The 23,959-nt window shown below is 44.5% G+C and overlaps 1 long non-coding RNA gene and 2 pseudogenes across 4 annotated transcripts in view; all 3 read right to left on the bottom strand.

The window, feature by feature from the left end:
* The window catches only part of LOC123479320 (uncharacterized), a 30,778-nt gene that overhangs the window by 5,284 nt on the left and 1,535 nt on the right, over positions 1-23,959 (bottom strand). Inside the window, exons 2-5 of one of the 4 annotated variants that reach the window (XR_011650688.1) lie at positions 17,319-17,463; positions 12,111-12,229; positions 6,419-6,558; positions 3,491-3,735 (exon numbers count right to left, since the gene is read on the bottom strand). This is a non-coding gene — a long non-coding RNA (uncharacterized lncRNA). Of the gene's footprint in view, positions 1-3,490; positions 3,736-6,418; positions 6,894-8,476; positions 9,755-12,110; positions 12,230-17,318; positions 17,464-23,959 lie in introns of those variants that run through there. The other 3 variants (XR_006654906.3, XR_008425739.2, XR_006654905.3) reach the window with 3 other exon arrangements.
* On the bottom strand, positions 10,777-11,733 carry LOC112300574 (GTP-binding nuclear protein Ran-like; annotated as a pseudogene).
* Positions 14,869-15,445, bottom strand: LOC112300628 (PRELI domain containing protein 3B-like; annotated as a pseudogene).

Raw genomic sequence — 23,959 nt, 5'->3', positions numbered from 1 at the left:
CCAGTCCCCTGCATCTATAAAGGAGGCCCAGCTCTCAGAAATTCTCCAGAAGCGGCAGGATTGCTGGCCACAGAGGAGGAGGAGACTAGGGGTCAGGGCATCAAGCTAAGATGCTGCTATGGGTTGGGGAACGAGGCTGCAAGAGGCAGGGTCCAGGTGAGCAGGGGTGCCTTCTTCTGGAAGAGAGATAGGTGATGGAACAGTATCAAACAGCGTGGAAGAATAACTAAAGGGCATGAACTGGACTGGGGATGAGCAAGGGCTTGCAAGAGAAGTGTGAGGGAACTATAGCCAGGAGAAAGCGCCAGGGTGGGCTGTGAGCACTGCATGGCTGGATGTCCATTCTCCCCAAGATCTAAGTTTGAAGAGAGAACCAGTGTTGTATCCACACATCTGTCCACTCTCACCAAAAGGATGTGTCTTCAGTGCACTGTCTCTCACCAAAGGGCCACATCTCCATGTCTGCCCACAGTACTGTTGCCTTTTTTCAGCATGTGTCTCTTGAGGCCACAGGCATCTATGAACTGAGTCAGTGGCCCAGACCTTTGACCCCACCCAAGACACATGCCTCACCAAACCAACTCAGATGCCAACACATAAGCACCCCTCCCCCACTGCCCCAGTGTCCTGTGCCCACTGCACCAGCATAGTGGCATCATGTCCTTCTCACAGGTGGCCTCCTTTCACCCCCAGGTTCCTGGGTGGTCACCTGTTGGACTGGTCCTGCCTCTTGCCAGCGTATCTTAACCGTCTCCAGCAGGATCCTTCAGGGAGGGTGTCATCTAGGACCGAAGAAGGAGGCCTGAGTCTAATGGAGACTGACTGAGTCCTTGACTTTGGGAGGGGACACCTGCTCCTCTCTGCAGGAAGGGTGGCTTGTGCTGTCAGCAGCTCAACTTTTGGTCCCAGCCAAGGGGAGTTAGGCTCCTTGGTTCTGGCCTTGGAATGGAGCCACACAGCAAGCTACAGAGGTCTCCCTCTCAGCCCTAAGCCACCAGACACAGAGCCTCCTCTGCATGTGAGAACACTTGAGAGCATTTACCAGGACCACACTGGGTGCCCAGCATCTTACTCTGCAGCCACCTCTGCTGCAGTTCCAGTCCTGGTGGCCCCCACTGTAGATTCTACCTGATGCTCCTCAGAGGATAAAGGGACCTGAGTGGCTGGTTTAATGCTGGCCATTGGAGGGGCCTTGTGGCATCCCAGAGGAAACTTGACCTTGGTCTTGGGCTTCTTTGGACCAAGGTGACCTTGATGAAGCCGACCACCCAGGAGAGGCCCTTGCCTGACCTACACCAGACCATCTCAGTCACTGGAATGCAGATGCTTCTGAGACTGGGAATTTAGCTAATGTATCAGTTTGCTGCTGTAACAAAGTCTCCTACACTGGGCAGCTTAAACAGAAGAAATTTATTCTTTCACAGTCCTGGAGGCTAGAAGTCCAAGACCAAGGAGCCAGCAGGGCTGGTTCCTCCTGGCACTGTGAGGAGAGCCTATCCAGGCCTCTCTCCCAGTCCTGCTGGTCTGCTGGCAGCCTTTGATGTTCCTTGGCTTGTAGAGGATTCACCCCATCTGTGCCTCCATCTACACATGGTGTCCTCCCTGTGCGCTTGTCTGCCTGTGTCCAAATTTCCCCTTTTTATAAGGAAACCAGACATATTGGGTTAGGACGCACCCTACAATGATTTCATCTTCACTACATCTGCAATTTCCCTGTTTCCAAATAAGGCCACACTCTGAGGTACTTGGGGGTTAAGACATCAACATATAAGTTGAAGGGACAACATTCATCCCCCCAACAGCTGATGAGAACACACAATTTGCCAAGAGATGCTGGGTGGGTCCTGTGCTTGGGCTTAAGGCAAGGAGAGCCACATCCTATTCTCCCCCGGCCCACAAAGCACCGAGGGGTCAGTGGATTCTTACCAACATAGTTACTAGAAACACCTCCTCAGATGGTCTGAGTCCTCCCGCTCAGTACCTGGCCCCTCTCTAGTGTCTGTGCCTGTGCCCCTCCTCTCCACTGTGTCAGAGGGTCCTGTGGGGCTGAGGATAGGCCCATGCCCTGAAAGGATGATCCTGCCCCCAAACTGTCTCTCAAGGCACCTGGCTCCTCTAATGAGGGGGTCAAGCTGCCTGCGGGTGGGTGCTTCTCCCCAAGCCTGACCAAGGTGAAAGCTCCAGCCAGTGTTTGTGCTGCGCATGGCCAGCTAGCAGGAGGCTCTCTCTCTCTCTTTTTTTTAATAGCATCCAGATGACTGAAGGAAGCTATATTGTAAATTGTGTTCTATTTCTGGGCCCCAATATCTAAATGAGGCAATGCACCTGTTGGGTATGAAGGAAGAGAATTTCACAGGCTTAAAATAAAGTCAAAAGTTTGCCCTTCTGTACTGGCCCATGGAAAATGCTCTTATATTTATATCTGGGGTGGTGTAGGGCAGGGTAGTGGAGCATCAGTTGGCAGAAGGGTGAGGAAAGGCCCAGGCACCTGCCCAGAAACTGACACAGAATGAATGGGGGGGATGTCCCACTCAAAGCCAGTCGGCAACAGCCAGGCTGCAAGGCCACTCATCCCCCATGGGCCATGCTGCCTGCTGCACACTTGGGGCTCATAGCCTCCCACCCTGACCTGCCTTTCTTCGTTATTTAGCCTGATCATTAGAATTAATCCGGGATGCCCGTTTAACATTTGGGTTTCTGGGGCCCTCTCTCCGTACCTCCAGAATGAGAATCAGAAAGGGGTCTAAGGCCTGTTCACATTCATCCCCAGGTGATGTTGGCATGGCCAGCTCTTTTCTTGGGGGACTGCTATTTGGCTGCCCTCCTACACAAATCTTTACCCATTGCATCCTCACTCTTCTCCCTAAAGAGGGCCTTTTGGTCACACCGCTCCAGGAGTGTTGTTGGGACCTGTCTCCAGGGTGGGAGTCTAGGACCTAAGGAGTTGGGAGCTGGTGTTCTGACAGCAGCTTAAGTTTGGGCAAAAGCAGGAGCCTAAGAAATCAAGAGGATTCTGGACAAGAGAAAAACCATATAATAGGCTCTCCAAGTTTGGGGACAGCAGATTCCCAGCACAGAAAGTGCTCCCAGGACAGCACCAGCGTGCACAGGAAAGAAAATTACTGGGCATGACAGACTTCCCCTTTTCCCACTCACAGACACAAGTGCCTGGCCTCCATGAGCTCAGCCCTGGAAACAGCTGTGAGAGGGACACCCAGTCTCTCAGTGACTGGGTCCCTCACCCCACTCTGTTGAAAGAAACCTCTCTCTTGAAACTACAGACACACTAAGGTTATGCCTTCCCTTCCAGATCCCAAAGGGCTCTATAAATATCATTTTGGCCCTGAATATTTGGGGGTTCTCTGGAAGTTTGAAAATAGCCCACTTGTTACTATCTATATTCAGAGAACCCACTCTTGGCCCCACTTGGTAGCTAAGTATAGCTCCCTGGCAAAGTTCATTGGAACAAAAGTTTCCAGGCCTTCATCACCTTGTGGACTTCGGAACATTCCAGGGAGAGCACCTTGGCTGCCAAGACTTGGAGGAGCTCAGAGAGAGGCTAGACCTGATGTGGGGCATGGGCAGCACCCTCCCTCTTCTGCCTGAGCTGAGGAGTCCGCAGACCTTTGGCAGACAGGGTGTCCCAGCCAGATCCAGAAGGGAGGTGCTCTGATTCCAGTGCTGTGAGTGTATCGGGGTTGAGCCAATTCCATTACGAAGACTTGGGTTCTTCATCTATAAAAAAGAAATCATGCTGACCCCTATTTTAGCATTCAGGAAAGCACCAAGTAAACATAAAAGTAAAATCAGACACCTACGATACTGAATATAAAATATAATCGCTAACTTCAAACAAACCCTCAGCCTTAACTCCTCATAGAATCTGTCCATTTCTTGATCACAAAGCTCTGGCTGAAGTAACTCTCTGCTCCCTGCAGCCCAGGCCCAGCCCATGAGCTGCCTGAGAGCGGGTCTGGCACCAGTCTGGGGCATCCATAGGTGCCAGCAGAGCTCTGGATGGAGCTGAAGTATATGAATGGTGAGAAGGGCAAGAGGGGCAAGGGGCAGGAATTCAGATGAGGTCCCTCCCGTTGGGTGAACATGTGCCATCTTTGGGTATCGAGTAGGTAAGTTGGAGGCTGCCTTTCCAGCACATGGATCAATGCTGCCCCCGGCCCCCGTTTTACAGCCAGCTCTCCCTCAGGTTGATGCGGAGCACTGGAGCACTCCTCACCTCCCCTTAGCCCACACCTCTGTCCCTCAGGGTGCCTTTTGTTTCTCTCCTTGGTCCTTCCTGTAAGGACCAACTGTAACTGGTCCTTAATCACTCCAGTTTTGCTTATCCAGCTCAAAACACCAGCTCCCATTTCCTTCCCCCAGAACACAAAGTGACACCTTTATGGATAACTCAGATGAGATGCCTGAAGGCGGCTGAGGAATCACAGCAACTCTGCTGTGAAATCTGCATATTTACTTTTTGAAATGTAACTGTTCTGAGTTGGCCAAAAAGAGAGGCTGAGTTTGGGGACAGTCGGGGCCCAGATTCTGCTGCCATTCCTTCACTGAGCATGGAAGGAGGAATGGCCTGCTCTCCCCCAGGACCCTCCCTAGCACCCATGGGTGATGTGTGGCCTGCTGTCCTGTGGCTCCATCACCTCCCCTCACAGAACCAGCACCCTATGCCAGTAGGTGTCACAGGCAGTCTTCAGACACCTCTCCAGAGGGCTATGCTTCAGGACACTTTGCACCGGTTGGCACACGTACCACATCCACCAAAGCAGCACAGGCAGAAGCAGACAGGAGAGCCCAGTGGCTAATCTCAACAAAGGAGATTCACAAAAATGCACTCAAATCACTAAAACTTTGTTCCAGAAAATAATTATTTTTCACAGAAATATTAATGTGATGGGTTCATTAATGACTTTAAATAAATTTAATAAATCTTTTTTTAATGTATCAATTTTAATTTCTAATATAGGTAAATATTAGATAAATGCACTCCACATAAATTATAGGACTCTTTGGGGTCTTCAATAGTTTTGAATAATGTGAAAGGGTTCTGAGACACAGAGCTTAAGAGTCATTATACCTGCCCTGGCTGGTATAGCTCAGTGGATTGAGCGTGGGCTGCAAACCAAAGGGTCACTGGTTTGATTCCCAGTCAGGGCACATGCCTGGGTTGTGGGCCAGGTCCCCAGTGGGGGCCACGTGAGAGGCAACCACACATTGATGTTTCTTTCCCTCTTTCTCCCTCCCTTCCCCTCTCTAAAAATAAATAAATAAAATCTTTTTTTTTTAAAAAGAATCATTATTCCACATGTAACTCTAATATTCCACGTGTGATTCTAATATGCGGACATGAACCCACTGGTGCCAAAGGAACAGCCGTCCAGCCCAGTGCTGGAAGAAAAGCTTGCACCAGCCTTGGAGAGATGGTTCTGTTGCCTCATGGGTGACTTTAAGAGTTATTAGGGGTAACTCTATGTGTACATTCTGCTTTGTCCACGAACTCTGGAACTTCATCACAGACCCACTGCATCAGCAGGAGAATGGCCTGATAGTCACTGCTAGAAACCCCTACATTCCTGATACCCGTGTCTAGTCAATTCACCTCTGAGTCTTTCATACCAGCCTCTTCATCTTGATCCTCATGGTTGTTACCTTAGTTCACACTCACAGTTTCCATCTTCAATTTGTCTTCCAAACTGCATCCCCAGTGCAGCTCCACTACCCGCTCACCACCCCTCCACACTGTTCCAACCTGGGACAGAGTTCTCTGTCCCTGCAGTCTCAAGTTCAAGCCCATAATCCTTGTCATTGAGCACAAAGCCACTTTCTCCCACAGACTCCCACCATGTTGTAGCACCCTCTGTATGCCACGTGCCCAACCTGTACTTGATCCAGGTTAGACATTCAACAAACATCAAGAGAATAAAGGATACTCAACAGGGAACATGGCAAGGCTCAATCTAAACCAGACTCTTTTTTTCCCTTTAATCCATCTCTGGGGCTAATCTCATAGTCGTGGCTTTTTCTCATCCTTGGAAAGAAATATGTTCTCTTTAGCACAAACTTAATGAGCACTGTTAACCCCAAGAGGCAAGCAGCCTCCTGTTTACCCAGACTGCTTGAACCAAGCCCTGGATCGATTTACCCAGGCAGGCTGTGGCACCAGACAACGGGAGCACATGCTTGAAGGCACGTGAGCTGGGTGCATGTACCCTTGATAAAGGAAATGCTTTCCAGGGTGAGTGGCTCAGGCAGAAGGATGCCAAGGCAAGTGCAGAGCAGTGATGCCAGCCACCTAGCTGGTCCCAGCTGGCATGGTTTCCTCCCCATGTGTGTACAGTCAGTGAGGGCATCTTTGGAGCCCACGTTTAGAAAACTGGAAGCTATAGAAGCCGTGTGAGTTACTTACTGCTTTAACCGAATGAACATGCTGTCTCTTCTGAAGGGAACTCCTCCCAGAGCTTCTTTGGGGACCAATAACAGCCAACCCTTCCTGTGGACTGACATGGGTGTGACGCTGACATGACACTTCTAAGGCTTCATCCTCTCCTACAGAGGAGGAGGCAGGTACAAAGAGGTTAAGCAGTTCATCCAAAGTCACACAGCAGGTCAGTGGCAGAGCTGGGATTTAAGCATAAAGCACTCTGGATCCAGAGGCTGTCATCCTCATCACCCACTAAGAAGTTCTGAGCATTTCTTTCACTTGCAAATCAGAACCGGGGAGCCGGTTCAGGATGGCAGATACTGTTTTCCAAGCTGGGGTCAGGGCATGAGGTGAGATGGTCCAGGGTGACCATGATGATGTGTGGGAAGGGCAGCTGCCTGGAAGAAAGCATTCTGGAGCTCTGGAATTCAAGGGTGCGAAGCTGGTTCTCTTTCATCCCCTGGTGAGGGGAGAGAAGGCATGATAAACAGAGGAAAATAGGGTTGGAAGGACGTTTAAGAAACAAGAAATGCCTCAGAAAACTAAAAATGGAACTGCCCTTTGACCCAGCAATTCCGCTGCTGGGATTATACCCTAAGAACACTGAAACACCAAACCAAAAGAACCTGTGCACCCCAATGTTCATAGCAGCACAATTGACAATAGCCAAGTACTGGAAGCAACCGAACTGCCCATCAGCAAACGAGTGGATCCAAAAACTATGGTATATTTACACAACGGAATTCTACGCAGCAGAGAGAAAGAAGGAGCTTATACCCTTTGCAACAGCATGGATGAAACTGGAGAGCATTATGCTAAGTGAAATAAGCCAGGCGGTGAGGGACAAATACCATATGATCTCACCTTTAACTGGAACATAATCAATAGAAAAAAAAAGCAAACAAAATATAACCAGAGACATTGAAGTTAAGAACAATCTAACAATAGCCAGGGCGGGGGGGGGGGGGGGGACAGTGGGAAGAGGGGATTACAGGAACTACGATAAAGGACACATGGACAAAACCAAGGGGGAGGGTGGAGGTGGGAGAGGGAGGTGGGTTCACCTGGGGTGGGGTGGAGGGATGGGGAGAAAAGGCATACAACTGTAATTGAATAACAATAAAAATTTTAAAAAAAGAAAAAAAGAAAAAAAAAGAAACAAGAAATGCTCAAAATGTTATAGAGTTGACCAGGATTTTGGGAAACGAGAGAAAATGGCAAAGGAGAAAGGAGAAAAAGAGGTCAAAGGGCAGCAGTGGAGCAATGGCTCCAAAGGTGGATTAGGAAAGGATTTTTCCTGAGCCACATAACAGCTCGGCTTGGAGCCTAAACAACAGGCCCAGTGAAACACCTGGCATGCAATAAGTGCTTAATAAATGTTCAGCCCTCTGCACTCTATGACTCATAGTTCTGTTTTTTCTGGTTTACAATGAAAGAGACCTTCAGCCATTTCTATTGGAACCACAAACCTTTCAAGGAAAGATCAGCAGCTAGATGCTAACAGGTGGCTGGAAGGCACCTGATGATTGCCAAAATACTTGCAAGAGCAGGGACAGTAAGGGGCCACATCGAGGCAGGTAGAGATACCACAGAGGATCCCTGTCACTGTCTATAGTTAAGTGTGCACCAACAGGCCTGCTCTGGGCTGGTTTCTCCTGAGGCCTCTTTCCTTGCCTTGCAGACAGCTGTCCTCTTCCTGTGTCTTCCCATGGTCATCCCTCTGTACATATGTGTCTTGTTTTATTATTCCCCCTCATGTTGCTTTAGAACCCACCCCACTGGCCTCATTTTTAACTTAATTACCCCTTTAAAGACCCTACCTCCAGTCATATTCTAAAATCCTGGGGGTTAGGACTTCAACATATAATTTTTAGGGATACAATTCAGCTAATAAGAGCTTCCTTTCAGAACCATTTTAATAGTTTTAAATTTATTGATTTTAGAGAAAAAAAGGAAGGGGGATGGAAGGATACAGGGAGGGGTGGGGGGAGAGAGGGAGAGAGAAAGTCAGAGAGAGAGACATTGATTTGTTGTTCCACTTACACATTCACCAAGGATCCCGCAACCTTGGGCATATGAGGATGATGCTCTCACCAAATGACCTACTCAGCCAGGGCTAATCTTATTTTTAAAATGAGACACTGACATGGCCTCCCAAATGCTGTCATGCCCCCAGGCACCTTTCCAGGAATCAGTCTCTTCAGTTCTCTGAGGGTGGTGCTATTTTAGCCCCATTTTGGGGGTGGACATGCTGGCACAGGAGGTGAACTGACCTGTCCAGGGTCTCCCTGCTATAGTGATAGGACTTTAACCCAGCAGCCTTCTCCAGGGTTCCTTCTCCAGACTCGAGAATCCTTCTCACACATCTTTCCTCTTGGGAACAGCAGCTCTTTCAGAGGATGGGTGGACTCTGATCAGGCAGGTTCCTTGATTTTTCCCATCTTTACAACAGTAAGTCATTTGCCTTCCCAGGAGCAGCCTTAGAAGCCTATAATCTAGCCCTCCCTCCTGTTCTCCAGCAGCTCCTCCAGGGGGTTGGCTCTCCAGGCAACAGGGCCACCACCCCAGCCTCCTGGCTGCCCCGCCCTGTCCCAGAGGATCCCTGGAGGCTCTGACTAGAGCATCAATTCCATGCCCAACACATACACTGAAGACCAATTCCTAAGCATAAATAAATAAAAAAGGAAGTTAAAAATCTAAAAATAAAGTCCACTCTTCTATTGTTCTTTGCTAATGGAGAGAAAAGGGAGACAATTAACATTTGCTGAGTCCTTGCTCCCTGCCAGGAATGACACCTCCTAACAGGCTCCCAGGTGGGCAACCTGGGAAAGACTCACCAGCCAATGGAAGAGCAGGGGTTCAAACTCCAGTCTCCCTTCCTCCCTAATGAAACAGGCAAGGTAGCTATGAATGGAATCTAGAAGTGGAACAAAGGAGCACCTGGAGTACAGAAAAGTGTAAGTAATTTTGAAAGGGAGGAGTAGGAACTATACAGACAGACAACCTTAGGCCTCAGGCCAAGGTACTAACAGAAAGTTTCTTTAAATCTCTTCCTTAGTGTAATGGGCCATGCAGAGGACACGCTGCACTCGAGTGAATGCTCTGCTATTGTTATCTTGAAGTTCTTCATACTTCTTTAATATTTGCAATTTGTACTGGGTCCTGCAAATGATGTCTCTACACTCCAGAATGGATTAACAAAGACATGAATAATCAAATAACTGCTTAACACTTCATCAGTGAAATATGAGGTCCGCCCAGAAAAAGTCCAGCCATTGTTGATGTAACGGGAATGGTTTGTGCGACATCCATGTAACCTGGCAGCCAAGAAGAGTGGACTGGAATGCACGTGCATGAACAGTCATGACTTCACTGTACTAGTCAGTGGGGGCAGTAGACACTATTGAGTGAGCATGTGTACTGTGTGGCTATTGCATTCTAAATGAATGAGGGTAGAGCAACAAATCTGCATCGAATCTTGCATTAAGCTTGAACATTCCTCTGCGGAAATTATTGGGATGATTCAGAAGGCCACAGCTATGGGCAACTGGTGATTGGAAGGTTCATTACGACATCATGACTATTCATGCATCACATGTCATGCAATCTTTTTGCGGAACATCAAATCACCCAGGGGACTCAGCCCATTTATAGACAAAATTTGCACCATGCAACTTGTGGCTTTTCCCAAAACTAGAATCACCTCTGTAAGGGAGGAGATTTCAGACCATCGATGAGATTCAGGAAATACAACGGGGCAGCTGATGGGGACTGGGAGAACTGTGTGAGGTCCCAATGTGCTTATTTGGAAGGGGACTGAGGTATCATTGTCCTATGTACAACGTTTCTTGTATCTTCTTCAATAAATATATTTTTCATATTATATGGCTGGATACCTTCCAGACAGACCTTTTATTCCTTCCTCTTCCAAAGCCATTTTCATGTCCCCACTTACTCGTGTGCTGCCTTTTTTCTTTTTAAATATAACTTTATTCTGATTCTAAATAAAAAGGAATGGGAATGATAGTAACAGACAAGGTTTTACCACTGAATATTGTGATGTGGCAGCAGCAGTCTTACAGTTGAAACTCAATAAGGAAACAATTGCATTCCTACCTTTTCAAGAACAGCTAAATATGCAGGTCCAAAAAATGAAGGTATTTTTAAACTGCCACATTCACTCAACAGCCCATTCATCTCTTTCAGCATCCCAAAGATCAAGCACAGGTTCCACTTAGCTATATAACAAAGTGGCAAACACTCTGCACCAGTGACATCACAGGACAGTTGCCTATAAAACTGACTTCTGATGCTGGGCTCCAGCTTCCCTTTCTCACAGGTCGTCATCCCCACCCAGGAGAGTGGTGGTCTAGACCATGGTCACACTGGGCTGCCAGAGCTGGGTCCATCACGATCTCTGGTGGGGCAAGAGCAGGCATGGTGACAAACTCCAACTTTAGGGTCTCCAATTAGTTTTCTAGCAAGCTGGAAGAAGGGCTTTTCAAAGTTGTAGGTACTTTTGTTAAAGACACATTTTTTAAAAAACATTTTATCTATTTAATTTTTAGAGAGAGGAGAAGGGAGGGAGAAAGAGAGGGAGAGAAACATCTATGTGCAAGAGATACATCGATCAGTTGCCTCTTGCACGCCCCCAACTGAGGACCTGATTCACAACCCAGCCATATGTTCTGACTGGGAATTGAACCGGCAACCTTTTGGTTCACAGGCTGGCACTCAATCCACTGAGCCACACCAGTCAGGGAAAAGTTACAGTTAACTTCTGGCAGAGATGTTGTAGTATTGGAGATGCTTCTTTCGATGGCAGACAATTGATTTGCCTTAACTTTCCTGTCCTTAATATCCACTTTGTTGCCACACAACATGATGGGGGTGTTTTCACACACTCGTACCAGATCTCTATGCCAGTTAGGCACTTTCTTGTAAGTGACTCTTGAAGTTACATCAAACATTAATGGCATACTGGGCTTGAATGTAATAGCCGTCTCTCCGCCCACCAAACTTCTGGCCCGCACGAGCAAATGGACCTTAACACCCAGGGTGGCCACATGCTTCTCAAATTCACCATCCAGATGACATTTCACGAATGTAGTTTTCCCAGTCCTACCATCACCGACCAATACAAGTTTGAACTGAATTTGGGGTTCTCTTTGTGTGGCCATGTAAGTTTTTTGTTGTTGTTAAGAAATCTTTTAACATCAGGGCATTCTGACTTTTTCAAGGCAACTTTTCATTAAATATCAGTATGTAGCAACGTTTTGTTTAGCCTAAATATTATTTCAGTTGTAAAAACAATCTGTGGTAACAAAAAATAATCAAAACCCTTATTAAGCCCTGGCTGGTGTGGCTCAGTGAATTGAGTGCTGGCCTGCGAACTGAAAGGTTGCTGGTTTGATTCCCAGTCAGGGCACATACCTCGGTTGTGGGCCAGGTCCCCAGCTGGGGGGACACGAGAGGCAGCCAATCAATGTATATCTCTCACACATCGGTGTTTCTCTCTCTTTCTCCCTCCCTTCCCCCTCTCTAAAACTAAATAAATAAAATATTTAAAACAAACAAACAAAACCTTATTGAGCCCTGGCCAGTGTTGGTTCAGTTGCTTGGAATGTCGTCCTGTAACTGAAATTTTGTGGGTTTACTTCCCGGTCATGGAACATACCTGGGTTGCAGGTTCAACCCCCGGTCCAAGTGTGCATGATCCCCAGTCTGGGTGCATAGGGAGGCAACCAATCAGTGCTTCTCTCTTGAATCAAAGTTTCTCTCTCCCTTTCTCTCTCTCTAAAAGCAATGAAAAAGTGTTCTCGAGTGAGAATTAAAAAAAAAACAACTATTGATCCCTGGCTGGTGTGGCTCAGTGAACTGAGTACTGGCCTGCGAATCAAAGGGTCACTGGTTCAATTCCCAGTCAGGGCACATGCCTGAGGTGTGGGACGGGTCCCCAGATGGGTGTGTGTGAGAGGCAACCACACATTGATGTTTCTCTCCCTCTCTTTCTCCTTCCTTTCCCCTCTCTCTAAAGGTAAATAAGAAATCTTTTTTAAAAAGCTACTAAAATTTTACTTGCTTTTACAAATACCCTAAAACATCTTAAGCTATACAATACTTTATGTAGAAAATCACTAAGTTTTTAATAGTTTGGCATATAGTATTTCTGTGGCTTATGTGTGTGTATGTGTGTGTGTGTGTGAATATATACAAAACTTGGTTTCTTTTACAGGAAACCTTACTAGAATTTTATCACATTAACCAATGTAAAATAAAAGCAAGAGCTAATCATCTTCATACTCTATAGAGTAAAAATACTCTATATGCAACAGTTTAAAGTATCAAAGATATTGTTTACTGGTTGATAACTAACTACCACAAAATAAGAAACAAAATACATTTACTGGATTGTTTTTCAGAATACAGCTGCCCTTTGGCACCCAAAACAAGGATTTCCTGTAAATAAAAGTTACACAGTAATTCCTGTAGTAGTTAGTTCAGGTCAATGTTTTTTCCTCCCTATTGTTCTTTTCTTCTTCCTTGGCCCCTACCCCACAGTGGCACCCTATTATTAAATATATCAAGTACCTGAGAGTTATGCTTCAGATCAAGACATCATTGGAGTAATTTCAAATCATGTACAACTCCTCATGTAAAAAAGATATTTTGTGGTCACGATTACTTCAAAAAATAATTATATTCAAGTAACCTGACATAACATGCTTTAACAATTATAGAATCATGATTTTTTTTTTTTTGAGAGGGAGAGAAGCATTGATCAGCTGCCCTCCACTCGTACCCCAGTGGGAATGTGCCCTGACTGGGAATCAAACCAGCAAACCTTTGGTTTGTTTCCACCTGAGCCAAACCAGCCAGGGCTAAAGAACCATGATTTTGACATATGGCAATTAATAAATTAGGCAAATGTGAAATGCTAAAAAATGTAGAGTTTCCCTTCTGTTTAAGTTTAAAGTGCTGCAAAATTCTGATAATGGCTTTATTTTTTTCAGTTAACATAAACAGCCCACGATACAACATACTAAGTCATAAAGTACAAGTCCAAAGAAGGTAAGCCTTCATTAAGTTACAGAACTTTGGCAAATCAATACAGTATTCTTCAATACAATAAAATCACATTTTTGTTGGAGTTATATATTATTTTAGTGATAATTTTCACTCTAAAAATGTCCCTTAAATATCAAATTAAAACACTAGTTTTTAATTATTTATAGCAGAGCAAGTTATTTTATATAAATTAATGTATCTTTTAAAACTATACAATTTCTCCTTTTAAAGTGAGTTCTCTCTTGAAGTTTATCACAGCAGGGCAATTGTGTCCATTTAGAAGTGTCTCTGCTTTGTCCTGGGGTTGGTCCAAAGCCAGGTCGGATTCCAATTCCTGAAAACCTTTAAAATTCCCTGGCTGGTGTGGCTCAGTGAAAAGCTTTAAAATTCTACCATAAGGAGATTTAATATGCTAACACCAATTTCCAAGTAACTTTTTTGTACTTTTCAAAAATTGTTAAATTTTCACATAAATACTGGAAACCTTAAGTCATTTCAAACACTAGTAATTTCAGATAATCTTTTATTTAGAAACCCTGTATCTGTTTTGATCAAGTCACATAACCTTTCTTCAGCTTATTAAAAAAATTCTACCTAGGCCAGGACGTCCAAGACAAGGGAAGCCAGGCGTCAGCTGGCGGGAGTGTGGGGCCGTAGGCCAGCGACTAATTGCAGCATTCAAGAGACATGATGATGAAATTACCATTTAATTGTGTCTGCATTTCTTCTGGAAAAGAAGTCTTGAATACAAACAAATCTAGAAAGAAGAGCCTCAACCAGTAGTTAACAAGATGGTTTCAGGCCCAAGATGACACGTTTGGTGGATTTTATAAGACCACCCCTCCCTTTGAAGTTTTTCTATGTTGCTGCCCTGAGAATGCATCGCTGTGTTCAGGCAGTTGGATGGTGCACGTGGAGTTTGGATGTCGCTGCCTGCTTTTGACTCCCCTAATACATCACTCATGTGAAAACCCAGGAATATTCTGGGGTTGATATTCTTATACATATTTCATCAAGCTTGGATCTTCTACCCTATGAGGATGATTTGTTTCAGTCTCTGGCTGCATGTACTTGTGGATGGAAGGTATCTGACAATGTCGGAGAAGTCTGTTTAAACTTTTGTCTGCAAATGCAAGGATTGGCATTTTTGTCAGAACAGACTGCTTTTGTTTAATAAAGAAAAAGGGAGTGGGGAGAGAGATTGATGGTTATATCTAATATTTTTACTCCACTTCTTGTCTAATAAAAGTATTTTTAGCCCTGAAAAAAAAATTCTATCTAAAATATAGTTGCACTTTTTAAAATAGCAAATGTATAATGCCAGCTAGTGGACAGCAGAAAAACCGGGTGTTGCATACCAACTCCGATCATTTCTCTACAAATGCTGCTGCTGCCATGGGTGTCCTCATGCTCCTTCTTGCTGAAGCTGTCAATTCTGCAGTTTCAGCATTTATTTAATTTGCCCATTCCATTGCTTCTCAGCCTTTATTCTCATTTGAAAATATTGTACTTGCCATCAGACCTTCGAGATAACTGCTGAGACTGACTCCTTTCACAGTGATTATGGCCTCTTGAGTCAAAACAGTTTTTTTCTGGGTCCTGAGGATGTGGTTTTTCACATGTCTTTCATCTATTGAAACTATATATGTAAATGAAATATTACTGGATTTAAGTTCCATTATTTATAGGATCAACTACAGAATGTTCTTGCACATATGTTTTGGTTCTTGCTGCACCACCAAGAGATTTCACAACGGAAAGAAATCCCTACTTGGTGCCGAGAAGTCTATGGCTGTACAACTTTCCAGAAGGATCTATATGTCTGTCCAGTACACCAGCTCCAACCACACTTGGGTTCATAGAGTTTGGGTATTTCAGCATTGCAGCTGCTGTAACAGTTTACCATTGGTGGTCAAAGACATGCTCTGAAGTCTAGATCTTCATGGTGTCGGTGGCCTGTATGATGTCTTGGTGGTGCAAAGAGGCAAAGTACTTGTGCTGCCTTTATTGTCATTTGATCCTTGTTCCAAAATGCCATTTTCAATGTGTTTATGCCAGGTTCAAACAGTACATTTTGATTCCAAAACTAAATGGCAAATATTTTTATATGAGCAGTTGAGTAAAGACAATGCCTACAGCTTAGACATGATGAGCACATTGGATATCCTCAGAACCCATTCAAGGCAGTAAAAGTAAAAGCCAGTCATTCATCAGACCATGGTCTAGGGCCAAAGCCAGCCTCCACCTGTTTTTGTCTAGCCCAAGAGCTAAGAATGGTTGGGTCAAAGAAAATCAAAAGGCTATAATTTACAAGAGCCAAAAGGTGAAAACAACCCAAGTGTCTGTGAATGGGTCTATCCATTCAATGGAATATTATTCAGCCATGAAAAGGAAATTCTGACACATGCTACAAAATGAATGAGACTTGTGGACATCATGCTAAGTGAAATAAGCCAGTCACAAAAGGACAAATACTGCATTACTCCATTTATATGAGGTTCCTATAGTAATCAAATCCATAGAAACAGAAAGTAGAATGGTGGGTACCAGGGCCTGGGGGATGGAGAATGAGGAGTTAAGTGTTTAATGGGGACAGAATTTCAGTTTGAGAAGATGAGAGAGTTCTGGGGATGTTTGGTAGTGATGGTTGTACAACACTGAATGTACATGATGCCCTTGACCTGGACACTTAAAAATAGTTAAAATGGAAATTTTGTGTTATTTATATTTTACCACCATAAAAATACACCAAAAAATCAAAAGAGGAAGATTTCATGACCTGAAAATTATGTGAAATTCACATTTTAGTGTCCACAAATAAAGTTGTATTCATTCACTCATTCTGTACGGCTGATTTGGATCTGCCACTACACAGGTGAGTGGTCGAGGCCGAGTCTGTGTGGTCCACAAAGCAGCAATATTTACTATCTGGCCCTTTACAAAAGAGTCTGCAATGCCTGGTCTAGAGCTAGCTTGGGAAACCTACAGGAGAGTCTGTGCTTGCTAAGCAGGCACAGAATCAGAGTATTGGACCTTAAGAGGTCTAGTTCAAACCTTTATTTCCAGGGCCAAGATAATACATCCCAAAGGAGTTTAGAAGAATGATTAAGAGGAAAAATTGAAATAAGGTACAGGGATAAAATTTGGGGTAGCGGTATCTCCTAGGAACTGGGCCTTCTCACTCTGAACTGAATATCCTCCCACCAGTACACAGAAGGGTCTTGGCTACCTCCCCCCTCTTAGGTTGGCCTGGAAGAGAGAATTTGTCCTGGCAAAGGATCTCTCTTCCTCCTTCCCTCCCTTCCCCCCTCTCTCTAAAATCAATCAATAATTTTTTTTTAAAAGAGAGGGAATTTCCTCCTAGAGGGAGGGCTAGGAACGACCTGACCCCGCTCTCTGCTACCACCCTCCTACACCACCAGAATGTTCGTTCCCTACCTTCTGCTATCCACATATCACACTCATGTTACATCATGGTCATCTTGGCCCCCACCCCAATTCCTTTCACACTTTAGCATCTGATTACATATTTGCCCTAGACTGACTTGTCTGCTATCCACCATTTGTATTATTTTGGGTTGCAGTTTATCTGCCTGCCATCACATCTACAATACAACCTTCTACAAAAGTATCAACTTCCCACCCACCCACCCCCAAATCCCTAGAGAGGAAACATTTCTTTCCTTTCCTCTGGCATTGCCTAGCTCATGGTGTTTCGCATCTGCTGGGTTCCAGAAAAACTCTGTAGTGGACCAGGTTTGAATGAAAGGAAAAAAAATCCATGTACAAATGCATGCTTTCCTTTCAAGTCACTTACTGCCTTTTTAGTCTCTGATGCCTAGGCTGGGGCAAAGTGGCCGAGAGGGACAGGTCAGGCAGCCAAAGCCACTGAGGATCACCACGCAGGACACCTTGCAGCAGCTCTGCTCTCGGGTCCCCTCTGCTGGCTGTCCCGGCAGCCCCTAGGTGGGAGAAAGGGAGACAGCTGTGTGCCACACTCAGACCCAGGCCAGGCTTGCCTGTTTCTGCTTTATGGTCCATCCTTGCTCACCATACTGTGTACCTGCACTTAGTAAAGCACAATGAGGCATGGCAGACACGTGACTAATGTTTACTGAATGAACAGAAAGCTTTCCTCACATTCTCGGTAGCTCCAAGGCACAAAAGGCTCAAGGACCAAGTCAGGAGTGTCCCCATCACATATATGGTGCTTAATAATAGCACACGAGGACCCCCACTTCTTTATCTCTGCCTAAGCAGCTCTGCCTCATCTCTCTTCTCAACATGAACGGGCCAGATAGCAGCTTTGGTAAAGTTCCTCATTTATTCTGTGCTTGTGCCAGAAGCCTTACACTGGCAATTTATAACTCTGTAGGGAGCACTACCGTCATTTTACATGTCAGGAGACTGAGATACACTATAGTTGAGACCTATTTATACACCAGGTCTGCCAGACTCCAGAGCCCATGTGGTCTCTGTCATCTATCTTTACTATTCAGGGTGTGACCCCTGGATTAGCAGCGTCTGCCATTGGTATCCCCTGGGTGCTTGCTAGAAATGCAGACACTTAGGACCCACACCAGACTTCCTGAATCAGAATGCATTTTAAAAAGCTCCCTGCCCTGGCTGGTATGGCTCAGTGAATTGAGTGCCAGTCTGTGGATCAAGGGGTCGCCTGTTTGATTCCCAGTCTAGGGCATATGCCTGGGTTGTGGGCCAGGTCCCTGGCGGGGGGTGTGCGAGAGGCAACCACACATTGATGTTTCTCTCCCTCTTTTTATCCCTCCCTTCCCCTCTCTAAAATAAATAAATAAAATATTTAAAAAAATAAAATAAAAAGCTCCCTAGATGATTCGTATTTCCGTTAACATTTGAGAAATAAGATCCTACACTTTCTCTCATCAACATTGGGAGAATACTTTAAATAAAAGAAAAACTGGGAATATAAATCAAAACTACAATGAGATACCACTAAACACCCATTAGGATGGTAAGAAGGAGAAGACTAGTGTTAGCAAGGATGTAGAGAAATCAGAACACCCCTACATTGCTAGTGGGAATTTAAAATAGTACGGCTGCTGTGGAAAACACTATGGAAGTTCCTCAAAAAACAAAATAGAGGAGAACCAAGATGGCGGCATAGGTAGACACACTGCGCCTCCTCGCACAACCAGAACTGACAGAAAATCGAATGGCAAGGAAGTCCGACACCAAGAAAATAAAAAATAAACATTTATCCAGATCGGTAGGAGGGGCGGAGACGGGCAGCCGGGGTGGAGAGGACTCGCGTGGTCATGGCGGGACCGAGACTGGCGGAGTGTGGGACGAACGGGGCAGGCAGTCTGACCACTGGCAGACCCTGCGGCCACACACTCGCACACAGAGAAACCGGGATGAACGGTGGGGAGCGAAGCAGACCACGTAACCCAGGGATCCAGCGAGTGGAAATAAAGCCTCAAACCTCTGATTGAAAACACCCGTGGGGGTTGGGGCGGCAGCAGGAGAGACTCCCAGCCTCACAGGAGAGGTCGTTGGAGAGACCCACAGGGGCCTAGAGTGTGCACAAGCCCACCCACTCAGAAACCAGCACCAGAGGGGCCCAGTTTGATTGTGGGTAGCGGAGGGAGTGACTGAAATTCGGCATAGAGTGGAGCAGGCGCCATTGCTCCCTCTCGGCCCCTCCCCGACGTACAGCGTCACAGTGCAGCGACCAGCGTTACCCCGCCCCAGGAACACCTAAGGCTCCGCCCCTTTATGTAACAGACGTCCCAAGACAAAAAAAAAAAAAATGGCCCAATTGACAGAACACTTCAAAGCTCCAGAAAAAATACAACTAAGCGAGGAAGAGATAGCCAACCTATCGGATGCACAATTCAAAACACTGGTTATTAAGACGCTCACAGAATTGGTTGAATTTGTTCGAAAACTAGATGAAAAAATGAAGCCTATGCTAAGAGAAACAAAGGAAAATGTACAGGGAACCAATAGTGATGCGAAGGAAACTGGGACTCAAATCAACGGTGTGGACCAGAAGGAAGAAAGAAACATCCAACCAGAAAAGAATGAAGAAACAAGAATTCAAAAAAATGAGGAGAGGCTTAGGAACCTCCAGGACATCTTGAAACATTCCAACATCCGGATCACAGACGTGCCAGAAGGAGAAGAGGAAGAACAAAAAATTGAAAACTTATTTGAACAAATAATGAAGGAGAACTTCCCCAGTCTGGCAAAGGAAGTAGACTTCCAGGAAGTCCAGGAAGCTCAGAGAGTCCCAAGGAAGCTGGACCCAAGAAGGAACACACCAAGGCACATCATAATTACATTAGCCAAGATTAAAGAGAAGGAGAGAATCTTAGAAGCAGCAAGAGTAAAGGACACAGTTACCTACAAAGGGGTTCCCATAAGACTGTCAGCTGATTTCTCCAAAGAGACCTTACAGGCAAGAAGGGGCTGGAAAGAAGTATTCCAAGTCATGAAAGGCAAGGGCCTACATCCAAGATTGCTATATCCAGCAAAGCTATCATTTAGAATGGAAGAGCAGATAAAGTGCTTCCCAGATAAGGTCAAGTTAAAGGAGTTCATCATCACCAAGCCATTATTATATGAAATGTTAAAGAGACTTATCTAAGAAAAAGAAGATAAAAAATATGAACAGTAAAATGACAGCAAATTCACAGTTATTAACAAACACACCTAAAACCAAAACAAAAGAAAACTAAGCAAACAACTAGAAGAGAAACAGAACCACAGAAATGGAGATCACATGGAGGGTTATCAATAGGGGATTGGGAGGCGGAGAGAGGGGGGAAAGGTAGAGAGAATAAATAGCATAAATGATAGGTGGAAAATAGACAGGGGGAGGGTAAGAATAGTGTAGGAAATGTAGAAGCCAAAGAACTTATATGTATGACCCATGGACATGGACTATAGGGGGGGAATGTGGGAGGGAGGGGGTGGGCAGGATGGAGTTTAGTGAAGGGGTGGAAATGGGACAACTGTCATAGCATAATCAATAAATATATAAAAAAAACAAAATTAAATGACCATATGACCCAGCAATTCCACCTCTGGGTGTATACCCAAAGGAAATGAAAGCAGGGACATTAATAGGTATTTGCACACCCATGTTCAGAGCAGCATTACTCACAACAGCCAAGAGGTGGCAGCAGGCCAAATGTCTACCAATGGACAAGGGGATAAGCAAAACAGAGTCTATAGTACAATAGAGTATCATTCAGCCTTAAAAGGAAAGGAAATCCTGACACATGCTACAAGACAGATGAACCTTGAGGACATTATGCTAAGTGAAATAAGCCAGACACAAAAGGACAAATACTATATGACTCCACTTATATGAGGTCCCAGGAGGTGTCAAATTCATAGACAGAAGACATAATGGTGGTTGTCAGGGGCTAAAGGAGGGGGATGGGGAGTTGGTGTTTAATGGGGACAAAGTTCAGTTGGGAAAGATGAAAAAGTTCTGTGGATGGATGGGGGTGATGGTCGCACAACAATGTGAAGGTACTTAACAGCACTGAACTGTACACTTAAAAATGGTTAAGAGGGTAAATTTTACATTGTGCATATTTTACCACAATTTTTAAAATGCTTTAAAACAAAAATGGAAACCTAAGGAAGATTGTAGGACATGTTATTCTTTCTTGCTCCTAAGCCTTAAAATTTCAAGCTTTTCCCCTTTCTCTAAAAATAAATTAATTAAATTAAAAAAAAAAAAAAAAAAGGCCTGGCTGATGTGGCTCAGCAGATTGAGTGCCAGCCTGCAAACCACAGGGTTGCTGGTTCAATTCCCAGTCAAGGCACATGCCTGGGTTGTGGGCCAGGTCCCCAGCAGGGGGTACGAAAGGCAACCACACATTTATGTTTCCCTCTCGTTCTTCCCTTCCCCTCTCTAAAAATGAATATTTTTTTAATTTCAAGCTTTACTCCATTTTTGCGTGCCCTTTGAAACATTTTATAGGAACAAATTAATGTGGGTATATTTTAAATCCCTGTCCTCTAATTTATCACCCCCACCATGATCCAAAAGCATTAACTCCACAACCTATTTGATAAAAATGTGAAAATAGGTAAAAAGTATGTATTTCACAGTTACTTACCAAAGAGGCCCTGTGATGAGTTTATTTCATACATGTGCATAGGTCGACAGTTCAGGAGGACTTGGGCTGAAGGTGTCAGTGTGGGGATCCATGTCTAGCCCTCTTTAAGGGTTAAAGGGGCTGTTCATTTAAGGTTCTCCACTAAGTAAGGGAGCTCTTGCCTACATGGCTCAACTGTGAGTATGGTACACAATCAAAATAATGAAAACAAGGAATACTCATTTAACTGTTTCAGGAGGATGGCAGAGGAAGGAATGTGGTTGGGATGGAAGAGAATTCCTTCTCTCTACTTAGTGGTAATCAACAGGTGCTATCTAAAACTGGAAGGAAGGAAGGGAGGAAAGAAGGAAGGGAGAAAGGACAAAAAAAGAGAGGGAAAAAACAGGTTATTTAGAAACATGGAGGAAAATAAAAGATTTTAAAGTGGCTGCTTGATAAGTGGAACCTGGAGGAAAGCAGACTAAGACAATATTATATATATTACCTTAGTCTGTTCTGGTTGCTAGAACAAAAATATAGCATAGACAGCGGAGTTTAAACAACAGCCATTGATATCTCTCAGTTCTGGGGGCTAGAAGTCCAAAATCAAGGTGCTGGCAGATTCAGTGCATCGTGACAGCCTGATTCCTGGGTCATAGAATTCTGGTCTTGCTGTGTCCTCACATGATGGAGGGGAGAAGGATGATCTTTGGGCTCTTTTATAAAGACACTAATCCCATTCATGAGGGCTCTGTTAATCACCTCCCAAAGGCTCCACCTCCAGATACTTTGATTATAAATGATAAAAATGAAAAGTTATTTATATAATGTAGACAGTATCTGGCACAAAACAGATGATTAATAAATGTCTGTGCTTTCCCTTCCATCACTACCATGCAGAATATAAATTACTGAGGTTCACGGGTGACTTGTCTTCAACCCTTTCCTCCGTAGCTCAGAGGTTACACCATGACTATTGTCCAAAGCAATCCATTAACTCTTCAAAAGAAGTTTGAGAGAATTTGCATGAAAAAGAAAAGTGATTGCAATAAAAACTTATAATAATCATCTGAAATGCAAGTGTAAACAACAGGCTTGTGCACACTTGATTTCAACAATCAATTCAACTTCCAGAGGCAACTTGCCCACAGCTGTCAAAATTACTTCAGGCACATTTCACTTGGCTCAGCGATTCCAAGTCCAAGAATTTCTCCTATAGAAATACTCACACATGCACAAAATGTATGGAAAAGCAGCTTATAATATAAAAAAAATAGAAATGACTCAATTGTCCAACAGCAGGGGACAAGTTGGCTACTTATATTATGTCTAGATAACAAAACCAGGGAGCTCTTGTGTACCAAATCGAGATGATCTCCAAGAAACACGTAAGTAAAAAAAACAAGGTGGAAAAAAAGCTATACGCTTGTAAAGGCACACCTCATTTTTTAAATGTTACTTTCCATGCCTCAACATTCAAATTGATTTATTCTTGTATTTCTTTTTTTCTTTTTAAGACTTTATTTATTTTTAGAGAGAGGGGAAGGGAGGGGGAAAGAGAGGGAGAGAAACAGCAATGTGTGGTTGCCTCTTGCTCACTCCCTACTGGGGATCTGACCTGTAATGCAGGCATGTGCCCTGACTGGGAATCAAACTGGTGACCTTTTGGTTTTCAGTCCAGCATATGCATACCTCATTTTATTGCACTTCAGAGATACTGCATTTTTATCAGCATCAAGGCAAGACCCTCCACCAGCAAAAATATTATGACTTGCTAAAAGCTCAAATGTGGTTAGCATTTCTTAGCAAAAAAAGCATTTTTAAGTTGAGATATGTAGTGTTACATTCATAAAGATTTTGATACTTGTCAGATGGGACGGGGTTGAATGAAAAAGGGGAAGGGTTTAAGATGTATTGCCAGTTATAAAAAGTCATGGGGCCAGGGGCCCTGGCAGGATGGTTCAGTGGGTTGGAGCGTTGTCCCATACACCAAAAGGTGGCAGGTTCAATTCCTGGTTGGGGCAACTATGGGAAGCAAGTGATCGTGCAATCCTCAGGTGAGGATTTTTTTTTTTAATTTAAAAAAACCATCATAGGGCCTTGGCTGGTGTGGCTCAGTGGATTGAGCAGCCTGTGAACCAAAGGGTCGCGGGTTTGATTCCCAGTCAGGGCACATGCCTGGGTTGTAGGGCAGGTCCCCAGTAGGGGTGCTTGAGAAGCAAACACACATTGATGTTTCTCTTTCTCCCTCCCTTCCCCTCTCTAAAAATAAATACATAAAATCTATTTAAAAAATAGTCATAGGGTTGTAAAGTACAGCATAGGGAATATAGTCAATAATATTGTAAAAACTGTGTGGTGT

Source organism: Desmodus rotundus, chromosome 12, assembly GCF_022682495.2.
Source record: "Desmodus rotundus isolate HL8 chromosome 12, HLdesRot8A.1, whole genome shotgun sequence".
NCBI classification, from domain to species: domain Eukaryota; kingdom Metazoa; phylum Chordata; class Mammalia; order Chiroptera; family Phyllostomidae; genus Desmodus; species Desmodus rotundus.
The sequence above is the reverse complement of the archived record's forward strand: the minus strand, read 5'-3'. Positions and strand labels throughout refer to the sequence as shown.